Genomic DNA, 13264 nt, shown 5'->3' on the forward strand with positions numbered 1-13264 from the left:
AACTAATTTACTGGAATTCTTTGAGGATATAACGAGCATGGTGGATAGAGGTGTACCGATGGATGTGGTGTATTTGGATTTTCAAAAGGCATTCGATAAGGTGCAACACAAAAAGTTACTGCAGAAGATAAAGGTACACGGAGTCAGAGGAAATGTATTAGCATGGATAGAGAATTGGCTGGCTAACAGAAAGCAGAGAGTCGAGATAAATAGGTCCTTTTCGAGTTGGAAATCAGTGGTTAGTGGTGTGCCACAGGGATCGGTGCTGGGACCACAACTGTTTACAATATACATAGATGACCTGGAAGAGGGGACAGAGTGTAGTGTAACAAAATTTGCAGATGACACAAAGATTAGTGGGAAAGCAGGTTGTGTAGAGGACACAGAGAGGCTGCAAAGAGATTTAGATAGGTTAAGCGAATGGGCTAAGGTTTGGCAAATGGAATGCAATGTCAGAAAGTGTGAGGTCATCCAGCTTGGGAAAAAAAAACAGTAAAAGGGGAGAAATTACAACATGCTGCGGTGCAGAGGGACCTGGGGGTCCTTGTGTATGAATCCCAAAAGGTTAGTTTGCAGGTGCAGCAGGTAATCAGGAAGGCGAATGGAATGTTGGCCTTCATTGCGAGAGGGATGGAGTACAAAAGCAGGGAGGTCCTTCTGCAACTGTATAGGGTATTGGTGAGGCCGCACCTGGAGTACTGCGTGCAGTTTTGGTCACCTTACTTAAGGAAGGATATACTAGCTTTGGAAGGGGTACAGAGACGATTCACTAGGCTGATTCCGGAGATGAGGGGCTTACCTTATGATGATAGATTGAGTAGACTGGGTCTTTACTCATTGGAGTTCAGAAGGATGAGTGGTGATCTTATAGAAACATTTAAAATAATGAAAGGGATAGACAAGATAGAGGCAGAGAGGTTGTTTCCACTGGTCGGGGAGACTAGAACTAGGGGGCACAGCCTCAAAATACGGGGGATCCAATTTAAAACGAGTTGAGAAGGAATTTCTTCTCCCAGAGGGTTGTGAATCTGTGGAATTCTCTGCCCAAGGAAACAGTTGAGACTAGCTCATTGAATGTATTCAAGTCATAGATAGATAGATTTTTAACCGATAAGGAAATTAAGGGTTACGGGGAGCGGGCAGGTAAGTGGAGCTGAGTCCACGGCCAAATCAGCCATGATCTTGTTGAATGGCAGAGCAGGCTCGAGGGGCTAGATGGCCGACTCCTGTTCCTAATTCTTATGTAAGACTAGGCTTATATTCACTGGAATTTAGAAGAATGAGAGGGGATCTCATTGAAACATATAAAATTCTGATGGGATTGGACAGGTTAAATGCAGGAAGAATGTTCCCGATGTTGGGGAAGTCCAGAACCAGGGGTCACAGTCTAAGGATAAGGGGTAAACCATTTAGGACCGAGATGAGGAGAAACTTCTTCACTCAGAGAATTGTGAACCTGTGGAATTCTCTACCACAGAAAGTTGTTGAGGCCAGTTCGTTAGATATATTCAAAAGGGAGTTAGATGTGGGCCTTACGGCTAAAGGGATCAAGGGGTATGGAGAGAAAGCAGGAATGGGGTACTGAAGTTGCATGATCAGCCATGATCATATTGAATGGTGGTGCAGGTTCGAAGGGCCAAATGGCCTACTCCTGCACCTATTTTCTATGTTTCTATGTTGTCCAAGGGGGTTGGAGTATAAGAGTAAGGATATCTTGCTACAATTGTACAAGGCCTCAAGTGAGACTACACTTGGAGTACTGAGCACAGTTTTATCGAAGGAAGGATATACTTGCCTTGGAGACGGTGCAACAAAGGTTCACTAGTTTGATTCCTGGGATGAGAGGGCTGTCTTATGATGAGAGATTGTGCAGAATGGCCCTATACACTCGAGTTTAGAAGAATGAGAGGTGATCTCATTGAAACATTTCAGATTCTGAAGGGGATTGACAGGGCAGATGCTGAGAGGTTGATTCCCCTGGCTGGAGTGTCTAAGATCAGGGGGAACAGTTTCAGGATAAGGGGTAGGCCATTTAAGACTGAGATGAGGAGGAATTTCTTCACTCAGAGGTGTGTGAATCTTTGAACTTCTCTGTCCCAGAGGGCTGTGGATGCTGAGTCTCTGAATATATTCAAGGCTGAGATAGATGGATGTTTGGACTCTGGGAGAAACAAGGGATATGGAGATCAGACGGGAAAATGGAGTTGAGGTCGATGCTCCTATTTCTTATGTTCTTATGTTGACATCCAGGGGGCTCTAGATTTATTAGGCGCACATTTCTTTAAGTGAACATACTTGCTCTGAACCCTCAATCTCCTCCTTGAATGCCTGCCACTGCTCTGACACTGATGTATCTTCCAGTAGCTGTTTCCAGTCCACTTTGGCTAAATCACATCTCAGCATTGTAAAATTAGCTTTTCCCCCAATTGAGAACTTTTTATTCCAGGTCTATCTTTGTCCTTTTCCATAACTACCCTAAATCTAACTGAATTGCGATCTGGGAGACTGAAGAGGGATCTGGGGATCCTTGTACATGAAACAACACAAAAGGTTAGCATGCAGGTACAGCAAGTAACCAGGAAGGCAAATGGAATGTTGGCCTTTATTGCAAGGTGAATATAGAGTATAAAAGTAGGGAAGTCTGCTCCAACTGTGTAGGGCGTTGGCAAGACCACACCTGGAGTACTGCGTACAGTTTTGGTCTCCTTATTTAAGGAAGGGTATACTTGCATTGGAGATAGTTCAGAGAAGGTTCACGAGGTTGATTCCTGAAATGAAGGGGTTGTTGCATGAAGAGAGGTTGAGCAGGTTGTGCCTACACTCATTGGAGTTGAGAAGAATGAGAGGTGATCTTATTGAAACATAAGATTCTGAGGGGGCTGGACAGGGTAGATGCAAAGAGGATGTTTCTCCTCATGGGGGAATCTAGAGCTGGGGGCATCGTTTTAGAGTAAGGAGTCGCCCATTTAAGACAGAAATGAGGAGGAATTTCTTCTCAGAAGATCGTGAATCTTCGGAATTCTCTACTCCAAGGAGCTGTGGAGGCTGGATCATTGAATATATTTAAGGTGGAGATAGACAGATTTTTGAATGATAAGGGAGTCAAGGGTTATGAGAGCGGGTGGGGAAGTGGAGTTGAGGCCAGGATAAGATCAGCCATGATCTGATTGAATGGAGCAGCAGGCTCAAGGGGCCAAATGCCCTACTCTTGCTCCTATTTCTTATGTTCTTATGATCACCAGCACAAAAATGTTCTTCTACTGATACCCTTTCTACCTGCCCAAGCTTCATCCAGCCTAATCCCACTTTCCAGCTCTTGGTCCGTAGCGCTTCAAGTGCACATCCAAGTACCTTTTAAAGGTGCTTAGGATTTCTGCTCTACCACACGTTCAGACAGTGAGTTCCAGATCCCTACTATCCTTTGGGTGAAGAAATGTCCCCTCAAATTGCCTCTAAACCTGCTACCAGTCTATGCGCCCTGGTTGTTGACCCCTCTGCAAAGGGAAATCGGTCCTTCCTATTCACTCTATCTAGGCCGCTCATAATTTTATATACCTCATTAAGCACTCCATTCAGCCTCCTCTGTTCCAAAGAAAACAAGCCCAGCCTATTAAGAGAGTTGGTGGGCTGGATGAGGTTACAGAGATAGGGAAGGCCGAGGCCCTGGAGAAATTTGAACAAGACGATAAGTATTTTAAAGGCTGATGGCATCTGCCATCTCACCACCAACAGGAAGGATGTTACTTTAACTATAACAAATGCTAATGAGCAGAAATCAATCTCTGTACCTTTAACTAACAGCAACATGGAAAGAGAGAATTGAATGATCTTTAAACACCTAGTCCACTTGACACTAAAGTGTCTGAAATTCAGAATAGGAACACCAGGGAAACAAAATACTGCCAAATGTTAAACTGTTTTGTTGACAAAAGAAATCTGGATTTAACTTTTAAAAGATAAATTGTTTTACAGGGGCTCACACTGACTCACCTGATAGGCCGACCCAGGATCCAACCTTCAAGCACCACGATTGGTTTCAGAACTTGCTGATCCCTGAGCTCACCAGCCTCTGAGCTCTCTTCCAATCAGTCACCACTGGCCAACATTACGCTGCCATATTAAGCTGAGGGGCACAGAGGAAGAAATAAAATGAGGCCGTGAACCTGAGTTAAGAAATAAAATTACAGAAGCATGATTAAATGAATGAGGAGGCCATATAAACTAAAGGGTACAATCCTAAAGGGGGTGCATGAACAGTGAGACCTGTGGGTATATGTGCACAAATCGCTGAAGGTGGCAGGACAGGTTGAGAAAGCAGTTAAAAAAGCTTACAGAATCCTGGGCATCACAGATGCGCTGAGTACAAAAGCAAAGAATGTTATATGAGGAGAGACTGGATCAACTGGGCCTTTATTAACTGGAGTTTAGAAGGATGAGAGGGATCTCAAAGAAACGTATAATATTCTGACGGGACTGGACAGGTTAGATGCAGGAAGAATGTTCCCGACGTTGGGGAAGTCCAGAACCAGGGGACATAGTCTTAGGATAAGGGGTAGGTCATTTAGGACTGAGATGAGGAGAAACTTCTTCACTCAGAGAGTTGTTAACCTGTGGAATTCTCCCGCATAGAATTGTTGATGCCAGTTCATTGGATGTATTCAAGAGGGAGTTAGATATGGCCCTTACAGCTAAAGATATCAAGGGGTATGGAGAGAAAGCAGGAAAGGGGTACTGAGGGAATGATCAGCCATGATCTTATTGAATGGCGGTGCAGGCTCGAAGGGCCGAATGGCCGACTCCTGCACCTATTTTCTATGTTTCTATAATGAACCTTTATAAAACACTGGTTCAGCCTCAACTGGAATACTGTGTCCAATTCTGGGCACCGCACTTTAGGATGTGAAGGCCCTCAAGAGGGTGCAGTAAAGATTTACAAGAATGATTCACGAGATGAGGGACTTCAGTTACGTGGATAGACTGGAGAAACTGAAGCTGTTCTCCTTGGAGCAGAGATGGTTGAGAGGAGATTTGATAGAGGCGTTCATCATCATGAGGGGTCTGGACAGAGAGAAACTGTTCCCATTGGCGGAAGGGTCCAGAAACCACAGATTTAAGGCGATTGGCGAGGGGGAAAGGGGACTCGCTGGGAGCTGGCATGGGCTGAATGGGCTTCCGTGCTGTAACCATTCTCTGATTCTGTGAGCAGAACCACTCTGTTCCCTGACTCAATCGAAAGCCTTCCTGATTGTAACCACCTCTGTAAAACTGCCCTGCACCGTTACTGCTCCAAGGTGAACCAGCTTGATTCATGTCACTGGTCACCATCCTGTACCTGATGGCCTCCCTGCACCAAGATGGCCGCCACTCATGTCACTGGTCACCATCTTGAACCTGACGGACTCCCTGCACTAAGATGGCCGCCGCGCATGCTCTCTGCCCTGCAGCCGGACAATGGGCCGCAATATGACGTCAGAACAAGCCCCGCCCCTCTCGCCCCTCTCGCCCCTGCGGCGAGTGGAAGGCCTCGTGCAGCACAAAGATGGCCTTCAACCGCCATCCCTCTCCCACCGCCAGTAACCGAGGCCCGGCCCTGCAGCCGCCGCCCGCGGTGTCAGTGAGTGTGTGAGTCCGCAGGGAGCCTGGGCGCGCCCCGGGCCGTTCCTCCCTCCTCCGCTGCGGCTGCGAAACGTCCGGCCGCCCGCCCGCGGACAAGCTCCACAATGAGCTGGCCCCGCGCCTGCGCACAAGTCCCCGCCTCACCCGCTGCAGCTCTCCGAACATCCCGGGCCGCGAGCGGAGCCCGCCACCAACCGCCAACCCGCCCGCGCGCCGCCACTCAGCCCGCAGCCAATGGCGAGGCCGCGCGGGCCATCCACCCACCCAGCGCGCGCTGCTCCGCGCCAATCAGCGGCGGGGGGCGGGGCTTGGCTCCAATCAATCAATGTGAAAAATAAAGGGCGGGCTTCTTAAAGGGGCAGACTCTCTTCAAAGTTTAAGGCTCTGTGTCTGTTTAAAGGGACAGTGTGACTGCCTGTTTCATCATCATCCTAGGCAATCCCTCGGAATCGAGGAAGACTCGCTTCCATTCTAAAAATGAGTTCTCAGGTGACTGAACAGTCCAATACGAGAACTACAGTCCCTGTCACAGGTGGGACAGACAGAGGTTGAGGGAAGGGAAGGGGAGGGTGGGACAGGTTTGCCGCACGCTCCTTCCGCTGCCTGCACTCGATTTCTGCACGCTCTCGGTGACAAGACTCGAGGTGCTCAGCGCCCTCCCCAATGCACTTCCTCCACTTAGGGCAGTCTTTGGCCAGGGGCTCCCAGGTGTCAGTGGGGATGTTGCATTTTATCAGGGAGGCTTTGAGGGTGTCCATGTAACGTTTCCTCTGCCCACCTGGGGCTCGCTTGCCGTGAAGGAGCTCCGAGTAGAGCGCTTGCTTTGGGAGTGTTGTGTCGGGCATGCGGACAATGTGGCCTGCCCAGCGGAGCTGGTCGAGTGCGGTCAGTGCTTCAATGCTGGGGATGTTGGCCTGATCAAGAACACTGATGTTGGTGCGTCTGTCCTCCCAGGATCTTGCGGAGACATCGTTGGTGGTATTTCTCCAGCGATTTGAGGTGTCTCTGTGCCTGTTTAAATTTGCAGTATCTCTATCCATGTTTAAAGGTAGAGGGGGTGAAATTTGGCGATAACGGGATGTAAATGAGTTTGTGACTGGACGCAGTGAGAACAGTGCCTCCCGCTAAATTTGGGAGTTTTGCGAAGGCGGTAACACAGTGCGCCCCGCTTTGCTGCGCTTCGTGATGCTGATGTCATCGCCATGCATAGCACCCCGGCTCAAACATTGTCCTCGCCCCCTGGTTCTGACAACGACAGCTTCAGCAGTCGAGGGTCAGTCGGATGTCGGCTATTTACAGGCGCCAGAATCCGGTTTACTTTTAATCGGACAATAATGCTTTTTTCTTAGTTTCACATAATCTCTGTTGCTGTTTAAAGGGAGAGAGTCTCTATGCCCATTTAAAGGGAGAATTTCTTTGGATTCTCATTACTTCAAACAGGTATGTCCCGCTTTGTGATTTGGAGAACACAACAGACAGTGAGGTCAGCACCAGTGACACCGAACCTCAATGCTCACATCAGCATCTTGGAAAAGATAAGAGGAAGGCTGCATCGTCCAGGAGGACATCATTTGAACAGCCAACAAATAGCAAGAGGCAAGGGGCAATCCTCATTGGGGACTCTATCATCAGGCACACATAGAGCACCCTATGTAGAGGTAAGGCTCTGTCAAGAGCAATCTTCTGTTTTCCAGGGGCCAAGGTAGCTGATCTCCAGGATTGTGTGGAGGAACTAATGAAAGGTGAGTGAAAAGATACTGTAACAGGTTTACATATTGGAACTAATGGTATCATGGATAGAAGTCCATTTGTTTTGCAGGATTCCGACAAAAGCCTCATAGATGTCCTTCAGCAAAGGGGTGCAAGGGTAGTAGCTATTCCCAGTCATGTCCAGATCGATGGAGAGGAATAGCCGAATCATAGGGTTCAACATCTGGCTCCGGGACCTCTGCAAAAAGAAGCTTCACTTCATCGATAATTGGGAGGTGTTCGCTAGACAAGGTAAGTTGTTTCAGAGGGACAGTCTCCATCTTAACTTCTTGGGAGCCAAAAGGCTGGCAGAGGCTGTTGAGCATGCTTTGAGAAAGCATTTAAACTAACTCAGCTCGGGGATAGTGTCGATAAGTTCAAAGTTAGCCTTATTGCACATAGAAACATAGAAAATAGGTGCAGGAGTAGGCCATTTGGCCTGCACCACCATTCAATAACATGGCTGATCATTCCCTCAGTACCCCTTTCCTGCTTTCTCTCTATACCCCTTGATCCCCTTAGCCGTAAGGGCCATATCTAACTCCCTCTTGAATATATCCAATGAACTGGCATCAACAACTCTCTGCGGTAGGGAATTCCACAGGTTAACAACTCTGAGTGAAGAAGTTTCTCCTCATCTCAGTCCTAAATGGCTTACCCCTTATCCTTAGACTATGTCCCCTGGTTCTGGACTTCCCCAACATCAGGAACATTCTTCCTGCATCTAACCTGTGCAGTCCCGTCAGAATTTTATATGTTTCTATGAGATCCCCTCTCATCCTTCTAAACTCCAGTGAATACAGGCCCAGTCGATCCAGTCTCTCCTTGTGTGTCAGTCCAGCCATCCCAGGAATCAGTCTGGTGAAACTTTGCTGCACTCCCCCAATAGCAAGAACGTCCTTCCTCAGATTAGGGAACCAAAACTGTACACAATATTCCAGGTGAGGACTCACTAAGGCCCTGTACAACTGCAGCAAGACCTCACTGCTCCTGTACTCAAATCCCCTCGCTATGAAGGCCAACATACTATTTGCCGCCTTCATCGCCTGCTGAACTTGCATGCCAACTTTCAATGACTGATGTACCATGACACCCAGGTCTCGCTGCACCTCCCATTTTCCTAATCTGCTGCCATTCAGATAATATTCTGCCTTTATGTTTTTATGCCCAAAATGGATAACCTCACATTTATCCACATTATACTTCATCTGTCCAAGTCACCCTGCAGCCTTTTAGCGTCCTCCTCACAGCTCACACCGCCACCCAGCTTAGTGTCATCTGCAAACTTGGAGATATTACACTTAATTCCCTCATCCAAATCATTAATGTATATTGTAAATAGCTGGGGTCACAGCACTGAGCCCTGCGGCACCCCATTATTCACTGCCTGCCATTCTGAAAAGGACCTGTTTATCCCAACTCTGCTTCCTGTCTGCCAACCAGTTCTCTATCCACGTCAGTACATTACCCCCAATACCATGTGCTTTAATTTTGAACACCAATCTCTTGTGTGGAACCTTGTCAAAACCACATCCACTGGTTCTCCCTTGTCCACTCTACCAGTTACATCTCAAAAAATTCTAGAACATTTGTCAAGCATGATTTCCCCTTCATAAATCCATGCTGACTTGGACTGATCCTGTCACTGCTTTTCAAATGTGCTGCTATTTCGTCTTTGATAATTGATTCCAACATTTTCCCCACTACTGATGTCAGGCTAACCGGTCTATAATTACCCGTTTTCTCTCTCCCTCCTTTCTTAAAAAGTGGTGTTATATTAGCTATCCTCCAGTCCATAGGAACCGATCCAGAGTCGATAGACTGTTGGAAAATGATCACCATTGCAACCACTATTTCTAGGGCTATTTCCTTAAGTACTCTGGGATGCAGACTATCAGGCCCTGGGGATTTATCGGCCTTCAATCCTATCAATTTCCCTAACACAGTTTCCCGCCTAATAAGGATTTCCTTCAGTTCCTCCTTCTCACTAGACCCTCGGTCCCCTAGTATATCCAGGAGGTGATTATTTGTGTCTTCCTTCGTGAAGACAGAACCAAAGTATTTGTTTAATTGGTCCGCCATTTCTTTGTTCCCCATTATAAATTCACATGAATCTGATTGCAAGGGACCTACGTTTGTTTTCACTAATCTTTTTCTCTTCACATATCTGCAGAAGCTTTTGCAGTCAGTTTTTATGTTCCCAGCAAGCTTCCTCTAATACTCTATTTTCCCCCTCCTTAAACCCTTTGTCCTCTGCTGTATTACAAAATTCTCCCAGTCCACAGGTTTGCTTCTATTTCTGGCCAATTTATATGCCTCTTCCTTGGATTTAACACTATTCTTAATTTCCCTTGTTAGCCATGGTTGAGCCACCTTGCCCATTTTGTCTTTACTCCAAACAGGGATGTACAATTGTTGAAGTTCATCCATTTGATCTTTAAATGTTTGCCATTGCCTATCCACCGTCAACCCTTTAAGTATCACTCGCCAGTCTATTCTAGCCAATTCACGTCTCATACCCTCGAAGTTACCTTTCCTTAAGTTCAGGACCCTAGTCTCTGAATTAACTGTGTCACTCTCCATCTTAATAAAGAATTCTACCATATTATGGTCACTCTTCCTCAAGGGGCCTCGCACAACAAGATTGCTGATTAGTCCTTTCTCATTACACATCACCCAGTCTAGGATGGCCAGCCCTCTACTTGGTTCCTCGACATGTTGGTCTACAAAACCATCCCTAAAACACTCCAGGAAATCCTCCTCCACTGCACTGCAGTTAGGTTAGCCCAATCAATATGTAGATTAAAGTCACCCATGATAACTGCTGTACCTTTATTGCACGCATCCCTTATTTCTTGTTTGATGCTGTCCCCAACCTCACTACTACTGTTTGGTGGTCTGTACACAACTCCCACTAGCATTTTCTGCCCTTTGGTATTCCGTGGCTCCACCCATACCGATTCCACATCATCCAGGCTAATGTCCTTCCTTACTATTGCATTAATTTCCTCTTTAACCAGCAACGCTACAATTCCTCCTTTTCTTTTCTGTCTATCCTTCCTAAATGTTGAATACCCCTGAATGTTGAGTTCCCAGCCTTGGTCACCCTAGAGCTATGTCTCCATAATGCCAATTACATCTACCCGTTAATTGCTATCTGCGCAGTTAATTCGTCTACCTTATTCCAAATACTCCTCGCATTGAGGCACAGAGCCTTCAGGCTTGTCTTTTTAACACACTTTGCCCCTTTAGAATTTTGCTGTAATGTGGCCCTTTTTGCTTGGGTTTCTCTGCCCTCCACTTTTACTATTCTCCTTTCTATCTTTTGCTTCTGCCCCCATTCTACTTCCCTCTGTCTCCCTGCATTGGTTCCCATCCCCCTGCCATATTAGTTTAACTCCTCCCCAACAGCACTAGCAAACACTCCCCCGAGGACATTGGTTCCAGTCCTGCCCGGGTGCAGATCGTCCAGTTTGTACTGGTCCCACCTCCCCCAGAACCGGTTCCAATGCCCCAGGAATTGGAACCGGTTCCAATAGAGGATTGGCTAACTAACAGAAAACAGAGAGTCGGGATAAATGAGTCATTTTCCGGTTGGAAAACAGTGACTAGTGGGGTGTCACAGGGATCAGTGCTGGGTCCTCAACTATTTACAATCTATATTAATGACTTGGATGAAGGGACCGAGTGTAATGTAGCCAAGTTTGCTGATGAAACAAAGATGGGTGGGAAAGCAAATTGTGAGGACACAAATAATCTGTAAAGGGATATAGACAGGCTAAGTGAGTGGGCAAAAATTTGGCAGATAGAGTATAATGTGGGAAAATGTAAGTTTATCCACTTTGGCAGAAATAATAGAAAAGCAAATTATAATTTAAATGGAGAAAAATTGCAAATTGCTGCAGTACAGAGGGACCTGGGGGTCCTTGGACATGAAACACAAAAAGTTAGTATGCAGGTACAGCAAGTAATCAGGAAGGCCAATGGAATGTTGGCCTTTATTGCAAGGGGGATAGAGTCTAAAAGCAGAGAAGTCCTGCTGCAACTCTACAAGGTATTGGTAAGGCCCCACCTGGAGTACTGCGTGCAGTTTTGGTCTCCGTATTTAAAGGAAGAATATACTTGCATTGGAGGCTGTTCAGAGAAGGTTCACGAGGTTGATTCCGGAGGTGAGGTGGTTGACTTATGAGGATAGGTTGAGTAGATTGGACCTATACACATTCTATGCACATTGGAGTTCAGAAGAATGAGAGGTGATCTTATTGAAACAAATAAGATAATGAGGGGGCTCGACAAGGTGGATGCAGAGAGGATATTTCCACTGATGAGGGAAACTAAGGCTAGGGGACATAGTCTCAGAATAAGGGGCCGCCCATTTAAAACTGAGATGAGAAGAAATTTCTTCTCTGAGGGTCGTGAATCTCTGGAATTCTCTGCCCCAGAGAGCTGTGGAGGCTGGGTCATTAAATATATTTAAGGCGGAGATAGATAGATTTTTGAGCGATAAGGGAGTGAAGGGTTATGGGGAGCGGGCAGGGAAGTGGAGCTGAGTCTATGATCAGATCAGCCGTGATCGTATTAAATGGCGGAGCAGGCTCGAGGGGCCGAATGGCCGACTCCTGCTTCTATTTCTGATATTCTTATATGTCCCTCCTTTTCGGAGGAGGGAGACAAAGAGAGGCTGCAGGGGCGGTTCAGTCTGGGACAGGGAGGGCGAGGGCGGTGTCTGGGTCAGTCTGGGACAGGGAAGGGTGAGAGGGGGATGGGGGGGGACTGGCTCTGGGTCAGTCTGGGGGAGGCACTGACTGCTCCAGTCCTGTCCAGTGCCTGGTAAGTGGGGCACATTTCCTGAGTAAATTGTGGGAAGGAAAAAGGATTGCAGTGTATTTCGGCACCCAGCCAGAGTCAGCATCTTCAGAGGAGGAGAGTTGCTGTGGATAAATGTAACTCCCCGCAGCTCACAGCGACAGTGCAGCTAACATGGGGGCAGGGGTGGGGGGGGGGTGTCTGGATTGGCAGTGGGATCGCTCCCCCCCGTGTGGAGACCCAGTGTCCCAGGTCTGTGGGCCAAGGCTCTGGGATATCTGGGGGGTGGGCTGAGGGATCGCTCCCCCCGTGTGGAGACCCAATGTCCCAGGTCTGTGGGCCAAGGCTCTGGGGGCTTCTCCAGGGTCTGTGACGTCCGACGTGGTCTCTGTGGCTTCTCGGGCTGCAGCGCAGAATGTGGGGACTCGGCATCAATCTGACTCAGGATTCATGACCAGAAGTTTTGGAGAAGTTCCACTTCTGTCTGGGGACCCTCCAGCAGTGACTCCCCCAGAGACAGGGCAGTTCGTGCATCACCTATAGTGTGCCGTATATTCAGTGTCTAACCCTGAGTTGCCCCAGGGAGGGGCAGTGTGTGATGACCCTGTGGGGTGCAGTATGTTCAGTGTCTAACCTGGATCTGCCCTCATTCCTCCTGCTCTAGGGGGCAGTCACGCTCCAATCAGGCTGAATTAATTGGAGGGACAGCATCATCTACTGGACACCGGCGGTATTTCAAGGCACATCATGTCCGGCTCCATCCCAGAGAAATCCAAAACCAACCTGCAGATTCAATTCATTTTATTATCAATTGTTTAACAAACTTTAGCTCCATTTGTTGCAGCTTTCAGTATTTGAGTAAAACCCTTTTGATATTTTGTATTGGTCTTCATGGTAGAAGATACTAAATACATCCCAATAATAGATAATCAAGGGGATATAGGGAGGGAGGAACTTAAAACATTAACTATCACTAAAGAAGTAGTACTCGGTAAAATAATGGGACTAAAGGTGGACAAATTCCCTGGAACTGGTGGCCTGCATCCTAGGGTCTTAAAAGAAGTGGCTGCAGAGATAGTGGATGCATTGGATG

General features: G+C 47.2%; 1 protein-coding gene and 2 long non-coding RNA genes across 3 annotated transcripts in view; 1 reads left to right on the forward strand and 2 right to left on the reverse strand.

The window, feature by feature from the left end:
* LOC139248210 (zinc finger protein 850-like) overlaps window positions 1-13264 on the reverse strand; it is a 35415-nt gene that overhangs the window by 18106 nt on the left and 4045 nt on the right. The gene's annotated exons all lie outside the window — the stretch shown is intronic.
* Window positions 1989-5562, reverse strand: LOC139248213 (uncharacterized). Its single transcript, XR_011591004.1, has 3 exons — window positions 5333-5562; window positions 3991-4123; window positions 1989-2161 (listed from the first exon to the last, which is right to left on the reverse strand). It is a non-coding gene; the product is annotated as an uncharacterized lncRNA (long non-coding RNA).
* LOC139248211 (uncharacterized) lies at window positions 5561-13230 on the forward strand. Its single transcript, XR_011591002.1, has 3 exons — window positions 5561-5622; window positions 7057-7617; window positions 12836-13230. It is a non-coding gene; the product is annotated as an uncharacterized lncRNA (long non-coding RNA).

The sequence above is a fragment of the Pristiophorus japonicus genome, unplaced genomic scaffold (assembly GCF_044704955.1).
Source record: "Pristiophorus japonicus isolate sPriJap1 unplaced genomic scaffold, sPriJap1.hap1 HAP1_SCAFFOLD_29, whole genome shotgun sequence".
Classification (NCBI taxonomy): domain Eukaryota; kingdom Metazoa; phylum Chordata; class Chondrichthyes; family Pristiophoridae; genus Pristiophorus; species Pristiophorus japonicus.